The sequence below is a fragment of the Echinops telfairi genome, unplaced genomic scaffold (genome assembly GCF_000313985.2).
Source record: "Echinops telfairi isolate 266 unplaced genomic scaffold, ASM31398v2 ScPeMD7_7457;HRSCAF=8495, whole genome shotgun sequence".
Taxonomy (NCBI): domain Eukaryota; kingdom Metazoa; phylum Chordata; class Mammalia; order Afrosoricida; family Tenrecidae; genus Echinops; species Echinops telfairi.
In genome coordinates this window covers 16,011,799-16,032,909 of record NW_022111357.1, presented here as the reverse complement: position 1 = coordinate 16,032,909, position 21,111 = coordinate 16,011,799, and the positions used below count along the sequence as shown (strand labels likewise).

General features: G+C 36.0%; 1 protein-coding gene, 1 non-coding gene and 1 pseudogene across 2 annotated transcripts in view; 2 read left to right on the top strand and 1 right to left on the bottom strand.

Moving 5' to 3' along the window:
- EPB41 (erythrocyte membrane protein band 4.1) overlaps positions 1-21,111 on the top strand; it is a 218,450-nt gene that overhangs the window by 47,325 nt on the left and 150,014 nt on the right. The gene's annotated exons all lie outside the window — the stretch shown is intronic.
- On the top strand, positions 8,469-8,602 carry LOC115872814. Its single transcript, XR_004048056.1, has one exon. It is a non-coding gene; the product is annotated as a U4 spliceosomal RNA (small nuclear RNA).
- Positions 10,003-10,315, bottom strand: LOC101643611 (annotated as a pseudogene).

Genomic DNA, 21,111 nt, shown 5'->3' with positions numbered 1-21,111 from the left:
CAGCAACAGAACCAGAGCATGAGATGGAGTGGTTGGCTTCACAGCCCACAGCTGAAAACATTCAGGAAGGAGGCTTGCTTGTGAAGCAAGGTGCATCCCGGCACTTAATTGGGAAGCTAGGTTTGCTGAACCACAGAGCTAGTGCTGAATGCCTTCAGCTAGATCCTTATGGGAGAGTGCCTTTGGGCATTTATCAAGTGTTTACAGAGCTTTGTAACATTACCCAATCAGGACAGAGGTTAAGGGCTAAGGGCCAAAGAAAGGCTCTCCTAACTGGAACAACTGTGTTCTGGACATTTTTTTTGGTCCTGGACATTTCTGATCCTGAATTATAACCTGTTAACTTCCTTAATAAAGTCATAAGTATGGTCTGTGAGTTCTCTTGAGGCATTGCAATGAATTATTGAAATAGAGCTGAAAAAATAGAGTGCTGTGGGAAGGATGGTTGGTGTCAGAATTGTAATAGGTGTGATAATATATATCATTCTGGTTTGATTTACATTTTTTCTTTTTCTTTTTTTGAAAATCTTTCTAAAAATTTAATACTTTTAAAATTTCCCAGTTGTTTAGGCATATTGGTTTTAATGTCCCCTTAAACAATTGATTTTTAAAAAATCATTTTATTGGGGGCTTGTACAATTCTTATCACAATCCATACATACATCCATTGTGTCAAGCACATGTACGTTTGTTGCCCTCACTATTCCCAATTTACATTTTTTATAATTTAAAGTAGTAAACTTTATGGCATATAAATTATATCTCAATTTATAGTGACTGATAAATGATATTGAGCATTTTTCCATGTACTTATTGACATTTTGTATATCTGCTGAAATGTCTTTAAGTTTTTGTCATTTTTTTAATTGTGCTTTTAATTGTGTCCAACCTTTCCCTTGTCTTGGTGCCCTTTTTAAAATTTAATTAGATGTATAGGTTGATATCTGGACTCTCAATTTATTCCATTGATCTACATGGTCTATCTTTATGCCTGTACCACATTGTAACTTTGTAATTAGTTTTGAAATCAGTTAAATATGTCTTTCAATTGTGGTCTTAATTTCCAAAAGTGTTTTGGTTATTCTGGATATCCTTTGCGTTTCCATACGAACATTAAAATCAGTTTGTCCATTTCTGCAAAAACAGAAGTTGGGATTTGATAGAGATTGAAGTGAATTGATCTGTAAATCAGTTTGGGGAATTGCAATTTTAACAATGTTACACCTTTTAACAAAAAATCATATCATTGTGAATGAGGGGGGAGTGCAGATTGGGGGCCCAAAGCCCATCTGTAGGCAACTGGACATCCCCTTACAGAAGGGTTGTGAGGAGGTGGTGAACCAGTCAGGATGCAATGTAGCAATGATGAAACTTACAACTTTCCTCTAGTTCCTAAATGCTTCCTCCCCATCCACTATCATGATCCCAATTCTACCTTACAAATCTGGCTAGACCAGAGGATGTACACTGGTACAGCTAGGAACTGAAAACACAGGGAATCCAGGACACATGAACCCCTCAGGACCCAGTGGTGAGAGTGGAGATACTGAGAAGGTAGAGGGAAGATGGGGTAGAGAGGGGGAACCAATTACAAGGATCTACATATAACCCCCTCCCTGGGGGATGGACAACAGAAAAGTAGGTGAAGGGGGATGTTGGACAGTGTAAGACATGACAAAAGAATAATTTATAAATTATCAGGGGTTCCTGGGGTGGGTGCAGGGAGGGAGGGGAAAAAATGAGCCGATACCAAGGGCTCAAGTAGAAAGCAAATGTTTTGAGAATGATGATGACAACAAATGTACAAATGCGCTTGACACAATGGATGTAAGTATGGATTGTGATAAGAGTTGTGCGAGTCCCCAATAAAATGATTTAAAAAAAAGTCTTTTAATCCATGAACATGGTATAGCTTTCCATTTATCTAGGTCTTCTTTAATTTCTTTCAATGATGTATTATAGTTTTCAGTACAATTCTTCAACTTCGTTAAATTTATTCCTAAGTATTTTGTGCTTTTTGAAACTGTTGTAAATAGAACTGTCTTCATTTCGTTTTTGGATTACTAGTTGCAAATGCAGATCAGTGCAATTGATTTTTACTTGTTGATCTTGTGTCCTGTAACCTTGCTACCTTATATTAGCTCTGATAGTCTGTTGTTGTTATTCTTGCATTCCTTAAAGTCTGCCCACAGTTACTGAGTTGATTCTGAATCATAGCAACTCTCTATAAGGTTTCAGAGGCTTTATAAATTTTATGGGAGCAGACAGCCTTATCTTTGTCTTGTGGTTTTTAATTGCAAATGGTTTGCATTTACCTGACACCTCCTTGGCGTATTCTTAGGATTTATTGCAGATTATACCATCTGAAAATTGAAATAGTTTTACATTTATTTATTTATTTGTTTTTTAGTTTTTAGTTTTACTTCTTTCCTTCTAATCTAGGTATTTATTTCTTGCTTGTTTAATTTAGCTAGGTGAACCTTAAATACAATGTTAAATAGAAGTGGTCAGAACAGACATCTTTCTTGCTTATGATCTCATGAGAAAAGTTTTCAGTCTTTATTCATTAAGTATGCTGTGAGATATAGGCTATTTGTAGATGTTCTTTATCAGGCTGAGAAAGTTTCCCATTATTACTAGTTGGCTGAGTGTTTTTTGTCATGAAAGGGCATTGGGTTTTATCAAATTTTTCTGTCTATTAAGAGGATCATGTGGATTTTGTCCTTTAGTCAATTTTTATGCTGTGTTACATTGATTGATTTTATATACATACATTGATTCAACCTAGTATTCCTGGGATAAATCCCACTTGATCCTGTTCTATAATCATTTTAATATCCTACTGAATTTGGCTTGCTTGTACTTTATTGAGGATTTTTATATATACATTCATAAAGAAGATTCTACATTTTTTTCTTATGTCTTTTGTTTAGTTATGTTATACTGGCTTCATATTTTGGCTTCATATTCAATACTTTGAATTAGAAAGTACACCTCCATCGTCTATTTTTTTAGAAGAGGTTTTGAAATATTGGCAGTTATTTTTATATGTTTGGTAAAATTGACCAGTGAAGCCATCTGGTTCTAGGCTTTTCTTTATGCTGTTTTTTTTTTTAAATTACAAAGTCAGTCTCCTTCCTTCTAGGTATATTCAAAATTTCTGTTTCTTCTTGGTTCAGTTTTGGTAATTTGTGTCTTTCTAGGGATTTATCTAGTTCATCTAGATTATTTAAGTTTTAATTTTATAATTCACGGTATTCCTTTATCTTTTAAAAAATTCTGTAAGGTGTATCTTTTTCCCCCTTTAATTTCTGAGTAAATATTGTATTTGAATCTCGCAATAACTGTAGGAGGAAGGTTGGTTCCCCTCATTTTAGTAAGTCAGTTTAATACCAATCTTATTAAAAACAGGGAGGTAAGATCAAAATGTTTAGAGCAAGGGTCCTCAAACTTTTTAAACAGGGGGCCAGTTCACTGTCCCTCAGACCCATTGGAGGGCCGGACTATAGCTTTTAAAAAAACTATGAACAAATTCCTATGCACACTACACATATCTTATTTTGAAGTGAAAAAACAAATGGGGCAAAAACACCCGGCGGGCCGGATAAATGTCCTTGGCAGTCTTCATGTGGCCGGCAGGCCGTAGTTTGAGGACGCCTGGTTTAGAGGGTTATTATTGACTAATAGGACTATGGGTGATTTTTGTTTCTATAACTTTCTTTATGACTCATTTTTTTTCTAAAACTCCACAAGTATTTCTTTTAAAAGAGAAAAAGTATTTGAAGTCATTTATTTATTTATGATGTTACCTTCCTGACCTTTTAAAAATTTTCTTTAAGGAACTATATGTGACCTCCTCCCTGGGGGACGGACAACAGAAAAGTGGGTGAAGGGAGACGTCGGACAGGGCAAGATATGACAAAATAACAATTTATAAACTGTCAAGGGCTCACGAGGGAGGGGGAGTGCGGAGGGAGGGGAAAATGAGGACCTAATATCGGGGGTTTAAGTGAAGAGAAAATGTTTTGAGAATGATGTACAAAAGCGCTTTACACGATTGATGTGTGTATGGATTGCGATAACAGTTGTATGAGCCCCTAATAAAATGTTAAAAACAAACAAACAAACAAAAATTTTCATTTGGTGAAGTAATAAAAATATCAACACCTTCCCTTCCTGTCATCTCCCCTATTCTGATTTAATTGAGGAAATTCTGTTATTTTAATTCTAATAGGACTATCATCTCAGTGTACTAGAAGAAAAGAAAAGAAAAAGTTTCTTCTCTGCTTGCATATTGGGAAATTTTAAACCTGGTCAATGGGAACGAACAAACAAATAGAATCTGATAATTTGTTTGGTAAAACATTTGATAATAACTGTTCTTTTAATTCTAAGACAGAAGAATAAGATTTCAAAATAAAATCTTAAAATCAGGATACAATTCTTTTTATATTAGAAAACCTATGCATCCATGAGTAATGCTTTATCACATAAAAGTTTTTAATGACATTGGTATTAAATTGAATCTGAGTATGCTGAAATTAACCTCGTGACCATGAAGTACCTGTGGGCACTTGACTAATTATGTGGTGAAAATCGCATGCAGACCATTCTTGGGTAATGTATACTTCTGAAGAGAACTGCACCTGCAGCTTATGTCTTTCTTTACCTATTGTTTTTGTCATAATTTTAAAGAGGGTTTACATGTCTTTTAAGGGATGTACTTGCCATACAACAAGGGTTCAGTTAATGTTTGTGTATAGTAATATCTGGTGTTTGCAGTTTGAGGTTTTTAAATATGATATTTAAAAGATTTTAAACAGTTTTATCACCAAGTACTCATATTACTCATAAATGAGAATAGATCTAAGATGGTACCTTTAAGAATATAAGGTAGGGAAAAAAAGAATATAAAGTAGGATCAGTCTATAGGAAGAAAGGAACTTTCATCACTCTAAAGGGCTAAAGGGAGAAAAGCACTGTGGAACGGTAGGAATATAATAGGTGTAAATATTTAAGGTGTTGTTTTTTAAGTTAGGAAATGAGATAAAGTTATTGAAGTATGAAGAAAAAAAGTAATTGAAGTATGACTGTGAGGTTAGCGTCACATACTCCATTAAAAGCTGAGCTTTTCCCACTCCAATCATAGTGCTTTCTTTGGTGATGTTCCTTAAATACAGATTTGGCAACAATATTAGAAAATGAATTTCCTTACAATGATACCAATTCTACAGAGCTAATTAAATTAAATTGACATCTAAAATTAGTCAAGATTTGCTAGAGACGTTGCAGTAGAACTGATTAATATAACCTCACTTTATTTTATTTTGTTATTTTTTTTAACCTCACTTTATAAGATAGCCCAAGGCAACTGTTACCCTCTCGATTCTGATGGACTGTCCGAGGTGACAGGAGAACATGCACTGTATGATGTATGGACAGTTAAATCTTTGAAGGTGTGTGTGCCTTTCAAATAGACGTTATGAACATGAAAAGAAAATGGGTTGACACAGATTTGTGTTTTTGAGTATATGAAATTTCATCCTTTTACAAAACATTTATTGCCTTTTACAAATAGAAATAATAGACTTTTTGAAATTAATGATTAAGCTTTTTTACATCAAATTTCCATTCAAAACAAAAATCCTTTCTGTATATCATCTGTCCATATCCAGTTGTATTTGAATTATACAAGCTATAACATAAACAATTTAGGATAATTAGGCATGATGTAAACCTGGATGCCTTGAGATTTTAGATCCCACTTTTAATTTTGGTCCATTTGAGGTTTGTGCTATGTAAAAGAAATTGTGACTCAAACAATTCTTGATTAGGCTTCTACTGAAATAGACTTTATTTACATGCTTACATCTCCCATTCCACCAATTTTCAGCATTTTACTTTGACTAATAAAAACAAAATTATGAAGACAATAACTAGCTGGTTTAAATCTCAAAGGACTGCTCTAGGATTTCACTGGCCTATTTCATGCTGTTTGATGCATTTAAGACATTTATAAGGGCAACAGTGCGTGAACAAATACTTCATTTTTAATGTGGAATGAAGTAAACATGAAAAAGAGAGGTGGAGAAACTTCCTTCTTGGTTGAAAGGAAAGATTCAGTGAATAGAGAGAGCATACAGAGTGTCGTTGAAGGACAAAGAGCCAGACTAGGGAGGGAGAATAATTACCCAGAAATGGCAATGGAGCAGCTGGATACATGTAACTTTAAATTCTTTCCCTAATTATGAATCTTAAGTGAACCTCTAATCCCTGGAGGATGAATGTTTTTTTTTTTTTCAATACTACTAGAACTCTTCCAGTGTTTTCATATCACTAAAAATATTCTAGCTATATCACAGGATCGCTTGACCTCTTAATTTTTAATTTTAGGATTTTTCATATTCATTTATTTAAACTAAAATTGTTTTAGGTGCATTAGTCCATTGATTTGCTGCAAATTGAAATTATTTCATAGTGACAAATGTGGTGTTACTCCCTTCTCCTCCCAACCTCCTGCCCCCCATTCTCTTCAAATAGTCCCCAGATGTGGAGATTCTTTATAAAGCATACTTGTGGAAATGATCACACCATAATCTTTATACTAAAGACCCCTTGGCAATGCTGTCGGGTAAGCATTGGACTACTCTGCACAAGGTGGGCAGTTCAGACTCACCAGCTATTCCTCCAGCAAGATGAGGCTATCTGTTCCCAGATGGAGCGCTTGCGGTATAGTGGGTTATGTGTTAGGCTTTTAACTCCAAGGTCAGCAATTCGAACCCACCCGCTGCTCCACTGGAGAAGGATAAGGCTTTCTGCTCCCATAAAGATTTATAGACTCGGAAACCCAAAGGGGGCAGTTCTCCATCCTATGGGATCTCTATGTATCAGAATCAACTTGATGGCAGTGAGGTTTTGTTTTGTTTTTTTAATTTGCTCTGATGTACAGCCACAGAAACCTTGCCATGGGGTCAGTGTAAGTTGGAACACATTCGATGACAGTAGGTTACAGGTTGATTAATCTTTATACTATTTATAGTGTAGATGTCATCTTTAATATGTCTCAAGTCGTGGGAATTTTGTGCAAAAAACATTTGATACATACTAAGAAATCAAAGCAAATGAACAATTCTTGGAAATCTGAAGTACAGTATTATAATTACTACTGCTAAGAGGTGCGAATGAGTTCATGAAACCCTGAAGTAGCAACTGATCGAGTGTAGCAAGAGTAGAATGTCTTTTCTTAGTGATTTAAATCGGCACTTAATATTCTTCCTAACTGTTTTTGTGCTTAACATATGAAACTTGATTAAAATGATATGTATCACATACATTAAAAAGAGTATATGAAACATTAAATAAAATTTAGGAGGTATAATAGTAAAAGGAATATCTGTGAACCTTCCATTCAACTTAAGAACTAACATTACCAGGACTAGACTATACAAATGCTATTGTTTCTACCTATGATCCCCTCCAATTTTGCCTCTTCCACAGAGATAACAACTGCCTTTAGTTTTACATTCATTTAGAAAATACTGTTACCATATTATTTATATCCTATAAAAACTCACTGCCATCTAGTTGACTGACTCATGGTGACTCACAGAATTGTCTCTTGGCGTTTCCAAGCCTGTAAATTACGCAAAAAAAAAAAACCCCAATCCCAAACCTATTGCTATTCAGTGGATTCTAATGTGTGTGTGCATGCGTATGTATGTATATATATATTTAATATGTGCCATTTAGTGTGATTTATTTTTGAGCTTTATAAAAATGTAATGTTGAATTCTATGCTATTTTTGTTCTACATGTTGTAAGAAATTCATGTATATTACTGCATCCAATTATAGTTGAGGCATTTTTGCTACATTTGATCTTGGACAAATGGCCAAGAAACTAAGATTCACTTTTACTATGGTATAATAGTTCTGTTTGACTGTTCTACAATTGTTAATTCATCAGTTTTGATGATGATAGAACATTGTTCTAATGAACATTCTTGTACATGTCTCTGAGTGTGTGTATGTGATGTGTGTTTGTAGTGAAGCTGGGGCCTCAGTCTCCTAACTTTATGCTCTGCCAACTTTAACTAATAATGCCTTTTAGTCAAAAGGCCAGAAGTTGACATCTCACACCACAGCCAGCCATATGTGTTTTAGACAGGAAGGCAATAGGGGGAAGGGCAGAAGGCCAAAGGGCAATGACTTCTATTTATATCCACATGCATGCCTCTTTCTTGCTTAAGGAAAGCTGGGAAATACAGTTTTTTAGTTGGATACATTTTGCCTTTAATTATATGTTTTTAATAAGAAAAAGTGGAGACACTGGTTTAGGGGCCTATCCCTTTCCATACATGTATATGAAGGCCAGGTGAAGAAATACATACTTCTTCAACTTATCAAGGACGGTATTATAGCTACTCCTTAAAATATTGAGATAAAGGTATTGATAAGAAAACATAAAACAGCTTTGTGCAGTGGCAATATTGTAGCCAGTGAGGTTTGTCCGAGGCGCGATTATTGCTAATTGAAAACTTTTCCCTGCCGTGATGACTTGAAATATAGTCGGCATTGGCAATTTTTGACAGTCTCTATGGATACTAAAAAAAAAAAGAAAACCTAAAACTTGTAATTAATAATCATGTTGAATCTGATATCATGTGGATGATTAGGTTAAATAATATGAAATTTATTTATTTTTGAAATTTTTATTTTAATTCAGCCTAATTGAATTTATTTTCACATTATTCCAGTGAGTTGGTGTTTAGAAGTAGGGGCAAAGATTGAGCAAAAAAGATAACAAAAACTACAATGATTCGATGTGTGTTAGAGGAAATGAATCCAGAGACTGAAAGGAATACAAGTATGGCACAGAAAAAAGTCAGTTGGAAAAGACTTGAAAGGATAGCCACTAAGGGGATTTTGCATAGGCAGGAGGAAGGACAGTAAAGAGAGACTACAGATATTTATTGAAATTGGGAGGGTATTACACTTTAGAAGCTAAGAAGCTGCTTGAAGATTCCCTCTTGAAGTCAACCTATGGAGAAACCAAAAAGAGGTGACTTTGCCTCCTCACTGCTTAGAACTGGTGTCTAGTGTTTATTGGGCATATGAGTAACGGTAGGGTTTGAAGAAAAAAATGATCTCTACATCAAATTGAGCCATGCCTAATTGTATGATGAGACTTTATACTTATAATTTACTGCCTAATATTCCCATCTTCCCTGGAGTAGAAGGACACAGTTTTTTTTAATCCCTTTCCATTTTCAAAGTGATACATGCTTATTGTAGTAAGTCTGGAAAATGCAGAAAAGAAGAAAGAAAGCATCCCGACACAGGAAGATAACCAGTGTTGTTTGTCATGCTTCTTCAATAATGTATTTTAAAACATACTGTATCCACAAGAGTGGTATTAGATTATCAGCTATATGTATTATATATGTTTTGAAAGATGAATATTTCCAGACAAAGGATGTTTTCTGAAAGCTGTTTCTCCCCTCCCCCCACCCCACCTCTTGGGCCTATTTCTTCTCTTCTGTACTTGTGTAAAATGAGATGAAGACAAAAAATAGATTTGTCTTTTTCTGGAAACAGTGTGACAGGTTTCATGTAAGACCTCAGCTGTGGTTTCTCTATCACCGCTTTTAGGCAGAAGTTGATAAAATGGCTTTAGGCAAGGATGAGCACTTTTACATACACTATAATATGTAATTTAATCTTGGGCAGCTGAGGTTATCAACATAATTATCTATATGGACCTAGACACTGGGATGGTAAAATACTTACCATGTAGTTTATTTAAATTTTTTTTTTAGGAAATCTGAGCAGCTCATATGAGTGTACTTTATTCATCTTTTTTTTAAAGGGTAGAATTAATATTTTATTGTCATTTATAATCAGATGGTAGCTGGATATATAGTCTTCATACTTGATTCTTCTTTCTTGTAACTACAAAAATGTTTACACAGCTGATGGCTGGTTACATTTTCAGGAAGCATAATTAATTTAGCTCGTTAATGGTAGCTTCAAGTTTTTCCTTATTAGCGCCAGAAAATTCACCCATCTTTTGTCCCTTTTTGTAAAACTGAAATGTTGGCGTGCATTTGACTTCGCACTCTGAAACAGCATCCTGGCAGTCATTCACGTCAACTTCAAGGAAGACCACATTGCCATACACAGAGGGAATGATAGAAAGGCTTGATCATTTTGCAAGGCCCACACCACGTGGCTGAGAAGTCAACCACTACAGGCTTCTCTTCAGCACTGTTCAGGTCTGCCAGAAAATCTTCCTTGCTATCAATCTGCTTCACCATTTTGACTGTTGGGGTTTGACGAGTGACCAGGGTCACAAGAGAAACGGAACAGGGCACCAGACCCAGCTTGGACATCATCATCGTTTTTAAATTGCAAAACACAGTATTTGTATTTTTAAGCTTGAAAAGTACTAAATAGACCTACTTTGAATATTTTCCTGATTTTGGAGAAAATGTTAGTATCATAGCTTTTCCAATATCTTTTAACATAATTTATATTTAAAATTTTTGAGGATAACTTTAATTATATACAAAGGAATAGTTAACAATGTACTATGATGAATTCTCATGTACCCTTGTATTCAGTACCCACCTCTAGTAATCAGTTCTGGCCAGTCCTATCTCTACCTTAACCCACTTTTCTGTCTCTTAGGTGATTTTGAAGCAAATCCCAAACATAAAATTGTCTTATCTATAAATAATTTGTTGGCGTAGTAGGTTAAACTTTAGGTTGCTAACTTCAAGGTTAGCAGTTCAAAGCCATCAGTTGCTTTAAGGGAGAATGATGAGGCTTTCTACTCTCATAAAGAGTTAGTTTTAGATACTCACAGGGGCAGTTCTATTCTGTCCTAGAGAGTCACTATGAGTCAGAATCAATTTGATGGCAGTGAATTTTTTGTTTTTTAAATAATTTGTTAATTTTCTAAATATAGTGTTCTTTAGAAAATAACTATTATTGTACCTGAAAATCAACACTACTTCTCAAACAACCAATCAGTATTCAAATTTCCAGTGATCAGTGTTTTTTCTTTTAAATCCTGAAAATTGATAGTTGAATTTTAATTCTTAAAGTTAAAAACAAGAAGGAAAAATCAAGGGTGTATATTTATTTTTTTGCCATCTCAAAGGTTGCAATTACTCAATTTACTTGAGAAACTCCTGGTGCTTAGGGACCATATTGTAGGGTAGACTAACTTTGGATCTCTAATCTGTACAGGCACATATAAGAAAGGTATCTCCTTATGATTAAAAAGAAAGCCTGTTCTCCAGTGAAGGTCACTTAGTACTAATAAGGATTAGTTAAAACAGAACTAATTCTCTTTCAATTAGGAAAAAGTCTTAATGTATGCTTGGTATTAGGTAGTTAAGTCATGTTTACATCCTAAAGATTTAACGAACACCGTGGTCTAAAATACAAAATCTCAAACTTTTCCCTACCTCAGAATCACCTAGATGGCTTGTGAAAACATAGATTGCTGGGCACGCTCCCCAGAGTCTGTAAGTCAGCATGTCAGAGTAGGGTCGAGGGATTTATATTTCCCACAAGTTCTCAGGTGATAGTGATGCTAGTGGCCAGAGTATTGCACTTGGAGACCCAAGTTTAACTAAAGGTCTAATCTCCTTTGGAATGAAAAAAACAAAAGCCTTAAAGATTTTGTTCATATTCTTTGCTTGAACCTGATCATCAGAGATTCTGATGTACGCCCTATAATGCACAACTTCTGTCATAAATTTTCCTAGTTTAGTCTCCATATTTTTGTTCTTATTTTTAAAGACATAGCCATAATGTTACAGTCTTTTGATATTGTTATATCTGAAGCAAATAATTAGATTCAGTGTTTTCACTGTGCTGTTTATTACTGTAGAAAAGTATTAAAAAGTCATCAGCACTTGTTCTAGACAAACCCATGTTAATTCTCTTGTTTGCTGCAAAGCAGAATTGCTATTTCAGATTGTTAATTTTTCCAGAGGGAAAATAAAGATAATTTGTATGGGCTTGTTGCTCCTCAAGGCAGGAGACTTCTTTGTTAGCATTTGATCCTGAACTTTTAATTTAATTTATATTTATGTGAGCCAATGATGAGTGGTGATGATATTTCAACCACATTTATAACAGAATCTTCCAGATTAGGATTGCCAACGAGTATGGTAAATTTTTGGTTCTTAAATAACATTTTCTAAGAAAAGGTATTCATATTGTTACATGAATACTTCTATAGTACACTTCCCACCACTTGTCTGTCAGTTTAGTGGCTTGCTTTAGTGGCTTGTGTGTTGCTGTGATGCTGGAAGCTCTGTGACTAGTATTTCAAATGCCATCAGGGTCACCCACAGCGAACAGGTTTCAGCGGAGCCTCCAGACTGAGAACAGACTGCAAAGAAGGACTCAGCTAACCACTTTGGAGGAAGTAGCCACCATAAACATGTGTAGCATGGATACATTGTCAGAGACTGCGGGCCTAATGAATAGAAACAGAACATTGTTGGAGATAGGGCTGGAGGATGGGCCCTTTGGGTCCTAAGACACTCAAAATGTGACTGATGAGGAGCTACTTTCTCAAAATAGTCCACTATGGTGATATAAATGGAGTAAAGCCTCTGGGAGTAGAACCTTTGGGGTCTTCATTTGCTCATCAGGCACAACTCAAGGTAAGATGCAGCACTTGCAAAAATCTAATAGTCACAAATTGGAATGTACAAAGTATGACTAGGAAAGTTGCAAGTCATCAAAAATTAAATGGAAAGCATAAAGATCAATATCTTAGGCATTAGTGAGTTGAAATAAACTGGTTTTGGGTATTTTGAATCAGAAAATCATATGGTTTACTATGTTGGTAATAACATAAGCAAGATGAATGGTGTGGCATTCATTGTCAGAAAGGACATTTCAAGGTTGATCTTGAAGTGTACAATGCTATCTGATTGGATAATGTCTATCCCCATAGAGGAAAATCCATTCAGTACAACTCTTTATTAAAATTTGTGTACCAACCATAAAAGCTAGTGATGAAGAAATTGAATTCTATCAATGTCTTCAGTCTGAAATTGCTCAAACATGCAAACACGATTGCATACAAAAGTTGGAAATTAGAAGAAGGAACAGTAGTTGGAAGTATGGTCTTGGTTGGTAATAGAAATGAAGCTGGAGATCAGATGAGAGAATTTTGCAAGATTTAGTGACTTGTTCCTAGCAGATATCTTTTTTGACAACACAGAAGGTGACTTCACACATGTGGACTATTCCAGATGGAATGCACAGATATCAAATTGACTACATCTGTGGAAAGAGAAGATTGAGAAGTGCATTATCAGCAGCTTAAAGTGAGGCCAGAGGCTTACTGTGGAGCAGATCATTAGTTGTTCATATGTAAGTTCAGGTTGAAAATGGAGAATTGAAAACAAGCCCACGAGAGCCGAAATACAACCTTGAGTCTGCCCTACCTGAATTTTGAGAACATCTCAAGAATAGATTTGCCCCATTGAACACTGATCACAAAAGACATGATGAGCTGTGGGAAGACATCAAGAACATCATACAGGAAAGAGAGCAAAATGTCATTAAAAAGACAGGAAAGAGGAAAGATCAAAGTGGATGTCAGAAGAGACTGAAACTTGCTCTTAATTGTGGTATAGCTAAAGCAAATGGGAGAAAGGATGAAGTCAAAGCTAAATAGAAATTTCAGAGGGCACCCTGAGAAGACAAGAGTAGTCTTGAAATGTGCAAAAACCTAGAGTTTTAGAAAACCAGAAAGGCAGAACATGTTCAGCATATCTTAAATTGAAAACTAAAGTAAAAAAAATTCAAGCCTTGAGTTGAAATATTGAAATATTCTATAGGTAAAATATTGAATGATACAAGAAGCATCAAAATAAGATGAAAGAATATACAGTCATTATACCAAAAGGAACTCATCAACATTCCACCATTTCAGGAGGTAGCATATGAGCAAGAACCAGTGATACGGAAGAAGTTCAAGCTATACTGAAAGTATTCGTCAGAAATAAAGCTCCTGACATTTATATAATAGCGATCGAACTTTCAACAAGCTGATGAAGCACTCGCTCCTTTATGCCAGGAAGTTTGGAAGACAGCTACACTTGACTAACTCAGTGGAAGAGATCTATATTTGTATCCATTCCAAAGAAAGATGACCCATTGGAACGTGCAAATTTTAGAACAGTATCATTGATACTGTAAAATTTTGTTGAAGATCATCCAACAACAATTACAGCAGTACATTGACAAGGTGCTGCCAAGAGGGTCAGGCCAGATTCAGGAGAAGACATGGAACAAGAGATAATCATAGTTGATGTCAGATGGATCTTGGCTGAAAGGGCATATCAGAAAGATATTTACTTATATTTTATTGACTAGGCAAAAGCATTCAATTGTGTGGCTCAGAACCAACTATGAATAGTGTTGAGAAGAATGAGAATTCCAGAACACTTCATTGTGCTCCTACAGAATGAGCACATGGATCAATAGTTCAAATAAAATAAGGGCATACAGCATGGTTTAAAATCAGGACAGGTGTGTGTCAGGGTTGTATCCTTCCACTATACTTATTCAATCTGTATGCTGAGCAAGTCATCAGAGAACCTGGATCATATAAGAATGTGGCATCATTATTGGGAGAAGGCTTATTAACAACCTGTGATATACAGATGACACAACTTTGCTTCTGAAAGTGAGGAGGACTTGAAGCACTTGCTGAAGATCTAGGATTGCAGCCTTCAGTATGGATTAAAACTCAATGTAAAGAAGACCAAATTCCTCACAATTTGACAAATAGGAACATCATGGTAAATGCAACAAAGGTCGAAGTTGTCAAGGATTTTGTCTTGCTTTGATTCACAATCAGTGCTCATGGAAGCAGTGATCGAGATCAAGAGACACATTGCATTGGGTAAATTTGCTGCACAAGACTTTTTTTAATTAAATACTTTTATTGGAAGCTCTTACAGGTCTTATCACAATCTATACATTCATCCATTGTGTCAAGCACATTTGTACATATGTTGCCATCATCTTTTTCAAAGTATTTTCTTTCTACTTAAGCCCTTGATATCAGCTCCTCATTTTCCTCTCTCCCTCTCCCACCCTCCCTCACAAACCCTTGATAAATTATAGATTTTTATTTTCATATCTTACCTCATCCTCTGTCTCCCTTCACCCACTTTTGTGTTGTTTGTCTCTGTGGGAGGAGGATATGTGTCAATCCTTGTGATTGAGTCTCCCTTTCTCCCCCCACTTTCTCCCCATCCTCCTGGTGTCTCCACTCTCATCATTGGTCCTGAGGAGTCTATCTATCCTCGATTCCCTGTGTTGTGGGCTCCTATCTGTAGCAGTGTACATGCTCTGGTCTAGCTGAATTTGTAGAATTGAGGTCATGATAGTGGGGGGGTGGTAAGCATTAAAGAACTAAAGGAAAGTTGTATGTTTCATCGGTGCTACACTGCGCCCTGACTGGCTCATCTTTTCCTTGTGACCCTTCTGTAAGGGGATGTCCAGTTGTCTACAGATGGGCTTTGGGTCTCCACTCCGCCCTTCCCCTCATTCAAAAATTTGATGTGTTTTTTTTCTGAGTCTTTGATACCTGATACCTGATCCCATTAACACCTCATGATCACACAGGCTGGTGTGCTTCTTCCATGTGGACTTAGTTGTTTCTCAGCTAGATGGCCGCTTGTTTATCTTCAAGCCTTTAAGACCCCAAGATGATAGCCAAGCACCATCAGCTTTCTTCACCACATTTGCTTATGCACCCATTTGTTTTCAGTGATCATATCAGGAAGGTGAGCATCACAGAATTCTGGATTAATAGAACAAAGTGTTCTTGCATTGAGGGAGTACTTGAGTAGAGGCCCAATGTCCATCTGCTACCTTAATACTTAACATATAAATATAAATACATAGATCTATTTCTTTATATATATGTAAATATATAAAAATAAATATACATATATTTAATATTTATGTAAATATACATAAATATATAAATATATTTATGTATATTTACATATGTACATACCTGTATTTAGACCTCTATAAATGTCCTTTGCCTCCTAGTTCTTTCCTCTTGCTTTCCTCTTGTCCCACTATCATGTTCAGCCTTCATTCAGGTTCAGTAATTCCTCACTGTTACATTGCTCTTGATTAAACCCCCTTAGGCCTCCTACACCCTCCTCTCCATTGATTTTAGTTCACTTGTTGTTCCCTCGTCCCTGGGCTGATTGACACCTCCCCCCCCCCTTTATTCCACCTCCCCTTCTCCCATATCCCCATTGGAACTGTCGGTCTTGTTTTCTTCTCTGAATTGTTTATACCACCTATTTATCTAGGTAGACATGCGAAGACATTAATAAGCGCAAAAACCAGGCAAAGCCAAGCAAAACAACAAAGGAAGACAAAACCATCAAAACCCAAAACAAAATAACAACAACAAAAAGAAAGCCAATGACAAAAGAGGAAAAAGCCTATAAATAGTTCCAGGTCTGTTTTTTGACCTTTAGGAGTGTTTTCCAGTGAGGGTCGTCTTGTCTCCTGGTGGGACTGGCCGGCCCTATGGTCCACAAATATCATCCATGGGGCTTGGTGGGTCAGGATGTGTTCCACTCACTCTCCTTCCCTCATCGTTTCTCCTGTGTGCTCTAATCAGACATGCTCATCTCCCCACGCTGTAGCTTCAGTGCTGTCCTCTGAAGTGTATTCTTCTGGCTCTGCACTACTTACCGAACAGGTGTGTGAGTTTGAGAAAGCTAAGGACTAGCCCACTCTGGGGACCACTGTGTGAGAGAGGTGTTGCTGAATGTGCTCCGAGATTGAATGGTAAAGGGACTGTAGAACAGGATCCCCCAAACCCAAAAAACAAACCGGATCCAGAGCTTGCATGTGTGAGGGGGGGCTTCATAAAGTTTGTGGGAAAATTCCCTTTTCTTTTAATTCTGTTTTTCTATGACCTCTTTGAAGGCCTCTCTTGTATGTTGTCTGAGCTGTCATAAGCACTGCAAGCTATGACTACAGAAAAAAAAATCACAATGGAGTATTATAAATATAATAAATGCTATAAATTTTGTAGCAATTTTGGGGGAAAACTTCCTTTGACAATTGTGGTTTACTTTAGGAACTGTATTCACAATTTCACTTTGTCTCAAATGAGTTGTTTCATTCTTGGAATTAAATGTGTATGCAGAAAGAGAAAGGGATGAATTGATCTGCAGTCAGTGCTGTGAGTCAGTTGCAGCTGCCATGTAAAGTGCTCCCATTTAGCTATTAGAGCCTTTGAAGGCTTGCATGTGTAAAATATCCTTAATTTGTTAGGAACACACATGGCTGTGTGTGTATACATGTCATTGTGTGCTAGACTGCTCTTTATTAGAAAAGTATAGATCTCTGTGGGGTACTAATTATAGCTTTGGCTAGCAAACTGCATAAAGGCAAATAACAAAGGCAAAGGGAAAATACAGAGAAGAGAAGAGATCTGGGCTCTGCTGTTTAACACCTCTAGCATAAATGAGGCGGAGTGTGAGTAAACACAGCTGTATGGAAAAAATTAGTTTTGAAGAATTGAAAGTAAATAACTGCAGACTGGTTCAGCAGACCTACCCTACAGGGCTCCAAGAATAAGGAGGTTTTCTTGAAAGTGTTTCAGGTTGAGCTTTCTGTCTCTTGGGAAGTTTTGTGATGGGTTATTTTTGTAGCAGTCTTGAGCAGGAACAGTGAAAATGGAAAGGGTTGTTGGAGAGGTAAAGTGGATAGGACTTGGCAATTGATTTGATTTAATTGGAAAGAAAAGAGTGAATAGACGATTCTAAGATTCTAATTGGAGTTAGTAGTTATCTCTTTCCCTGTCCCCTTGCATCAAGAAAGTGAACTTCTTTAGCGATTTTGGATTAACATGAACAATAATAAAGTTATGGAGGATTTAGAGGCATGCAAGATTTATTACTCCTAAAATAAATGGTCGAGGAGTTGAGGTGGTACTGTGGGTGTGGGGTAGGCATTGGACTAGTAACCACAATCTGGGCGATTGAGACGCACCAGCTGCTCTGCAGGAGAAAGGTGAGGCTGTCTGCTTCCCTAAAGGTGATACAGTGAGAAACCCGAGATAGGATTGCTGTGAATGGGAACCAATTTGATGGGAGCAGGAAAAGAAATGACCAGGATTAATATACCTTTATCTCTTAAAAATTTTTTTATTTTTTGTTGAGAATATACACAGACAAACATACACTAATTCAACATTCTACATATACAATTCAGTGACATCGATTGCAGTCTTGGAGTTGTGTAAGCGTTCATACTCTCCTTTTCTGAGTTGCTTCTTAAACATTTTTTGTGTGTTTCCTTTCTCATTGTCTGATGTTGCTTGTGAGTTTGTTGTTGTATTTGATAATCTACCATTTAAAAACTTTGCCCCTTATATTTTCTTGCAAGAACACTATGGTTTTAGCATTTAAGTCTTTGATCCATTTTGAATTAGTTTTGTGTAAGATATGAATCTCATTTCATTTTTCAGAAGGTGGGAATCCAATTTCCTCAGCACTGTTTGCTGAAGAGACTGTTCTTTCCCCATAGAATCACTCTTGTTGAAAAATCAATTGACCAAAGATTTCTGGGCTTCCTTTCTATTCCATTGACCTACATGCCTATCATTAAACCAGTATGGGGGTTTTAATTACTGTAACTGTATAGTATATCTTGAAATCAGGAAGTTGAAGTCTTGTACTTTGTTGTTTAGATTGGTTTGACTATTCAGAACCTTGCTTTTCCAAATAAAGTTGAGAATAAGTTTTTCCATTTCCTTTTTTTTTTTTTTTAAAGTTTTTTCATTTTTGTAAAAAAGTCATTGGAATTTTGGTCAGGATTGTGTTGACTCTCTAGATCAGGGGTCCTCAAACTTTTTAAACAAGGGGCCAGTTCACTGTCCCTCAGACCCCGGTGGAGGGCCAGATTATAGTTAAAAAAACAAAACAAACTATGAACAAATTCCTATACACACTGTGCATATCTTATTTTGAAGTAAAAAAACAAATGGGGCAAAAACACAGTAGGCCAGATAAATGTCCTCGGTGGGCCGCATGTAGCCCGTGGGCCGTGGTTTGAGGACCCCTGCTCTAGATTGTTGTGAATAATGACATTTTCACATCAGCAAGCTTTCCAATCCTTGAGCATAGAATAGCTTTTCATTTATTTAGATCTGCTTTAGGTTCTTGCTGCAGTGTCTTATAGTTTTCATTGTATAATCCCTTCCTATCCCTGTCAAGTTTGTTTGTAGATATTTTAGTCTTTCAGGTGCTGTTGTAAATAAAATTGTTTCTGGATTTCCTTTTCAGATTTCTCCTTACTTGTGAATATAAAGAAACCATATTGCTTTTTATTTTATATTGGTCTCTTAAGTTTTGATATCTGATTTATTTGTTCATGTTATAGTTTATTAAGATCTACTAAATTCTGAAGCAATATACTTACCTTTAAGAGTAAACATATTTCTGCCAGCACCATGAAACCTGCTTAATACTTAATATAGCTGTAGAAGATATTTCACATTAGTGAGGCAGAATTAATTTTCTAGCTAATAATGGATAAATCTGCTCTGTAAGACCTCTCTTAAAGTGTTGAAAAACAAGGATGTTACTTTGAGGACTAAAGTGGACCTACCTAAACCATGGTATTTTCAGTCATCTCACATGTGTGTGAAAGTTGGACATGGAATAAGGAAGACTGAATAAGAATTGATCATTTAATATATGGTGCTGGCAAAGAATATTGAAAGTACCAAGGACTGCCAAAAGAACAAAAAATTACTATCTTTGAAGAAATATAGTCAGAGTACTCCTTAGAAGTAATGATGGCAAGATTTCTTTTCATATACTTTGGGCATGTTGTCAGAAGAGACCAGTCCCTAGAGAAGGACAGCATGCTTGGTAAAATAGATGGGCAGTGAAAAAGAGGAGGCTATTTGACAAGATGGATTGATTTAGTGTTTGCAATGGGCTTGAACATAGCCACAGTTGTAAAGATGGTGCAAGACTAGGTGGTATTTTGTTCTGTTGTACATAGGGTTGCTGTGAGTAGGAACCAACTCAGTAGCACCAAACAACAATAGCAGCTAATATAGAATACTTGTCATTTATATACTTTAAAAATATAATATGCAAATCTTAATCTGTTTTTTGTTTTTTTGGGGGTCAAACTTGTGTTTTCTCATTTACTCTGAACAACTTTCTCATTTTCTCTTAACAGCATCCACCCTCATTTCCTTTCCCATGTGACCAAGGCCAGTTACCTTAGCAATAAATAATAGTGCTATTACTTGCCATCAAATCAGCTTTGACTCATGGCTGTTGTGTGTATAACAGAACAAAACATTGCCCAGTCCTGTACCATATTCCAGTACTATATTTGAATTTATTTTGTTGTGAGCCATAATGTTTTCATTGACTAATTTTTGGGAGTAGGTCACCAGGCCTTTCTTCCTACTCTTAATCTGGAACCTTAAATAAGTTAAAGAATGAAAAAACCTAAATACTCATCTATATATTAATGGAAAAAACATGGTATATACATACAATAAAATGTTACTCACTCATAAAGAAAAATGAAGTCCTGACACATGCTACAAGGATGAACCTTGAAAATGTGCCGAGAGAAGTAAGTCAGTCATAAAAGGACAGATTTTATAAGACCACTTATATTGGACATGTCTCTAGAAGATCTTTTTTTGTTGGCTAGTTAAAAATATTTTATCTCTGTGCTGCTTAATCTCTGAATGTATTACTACACAATTTTTTAATAGACTGTGTACTCTTTGAGAGTAGGAGTCATATTTATTTATTTGTAACCATGGGTCTTAGCATGGTACCTAGAATATTGCAATATGTTCAGTTTATTAAATCACTGTATGAGTTTGTTTGAATTAGTGAAAGAGTTTGGCTATATTGTGTGCAATTATGGCAAAACTTTTGTGTTTCTTCAAAGGAGAAAAAAGTTATTGCATTGTTTAATTGTGTAATAAAGGGGTTAAAAATGTTGTCATCGGTGGGGAGGTGGGTGTGGGAGACCTGGTAGGGCA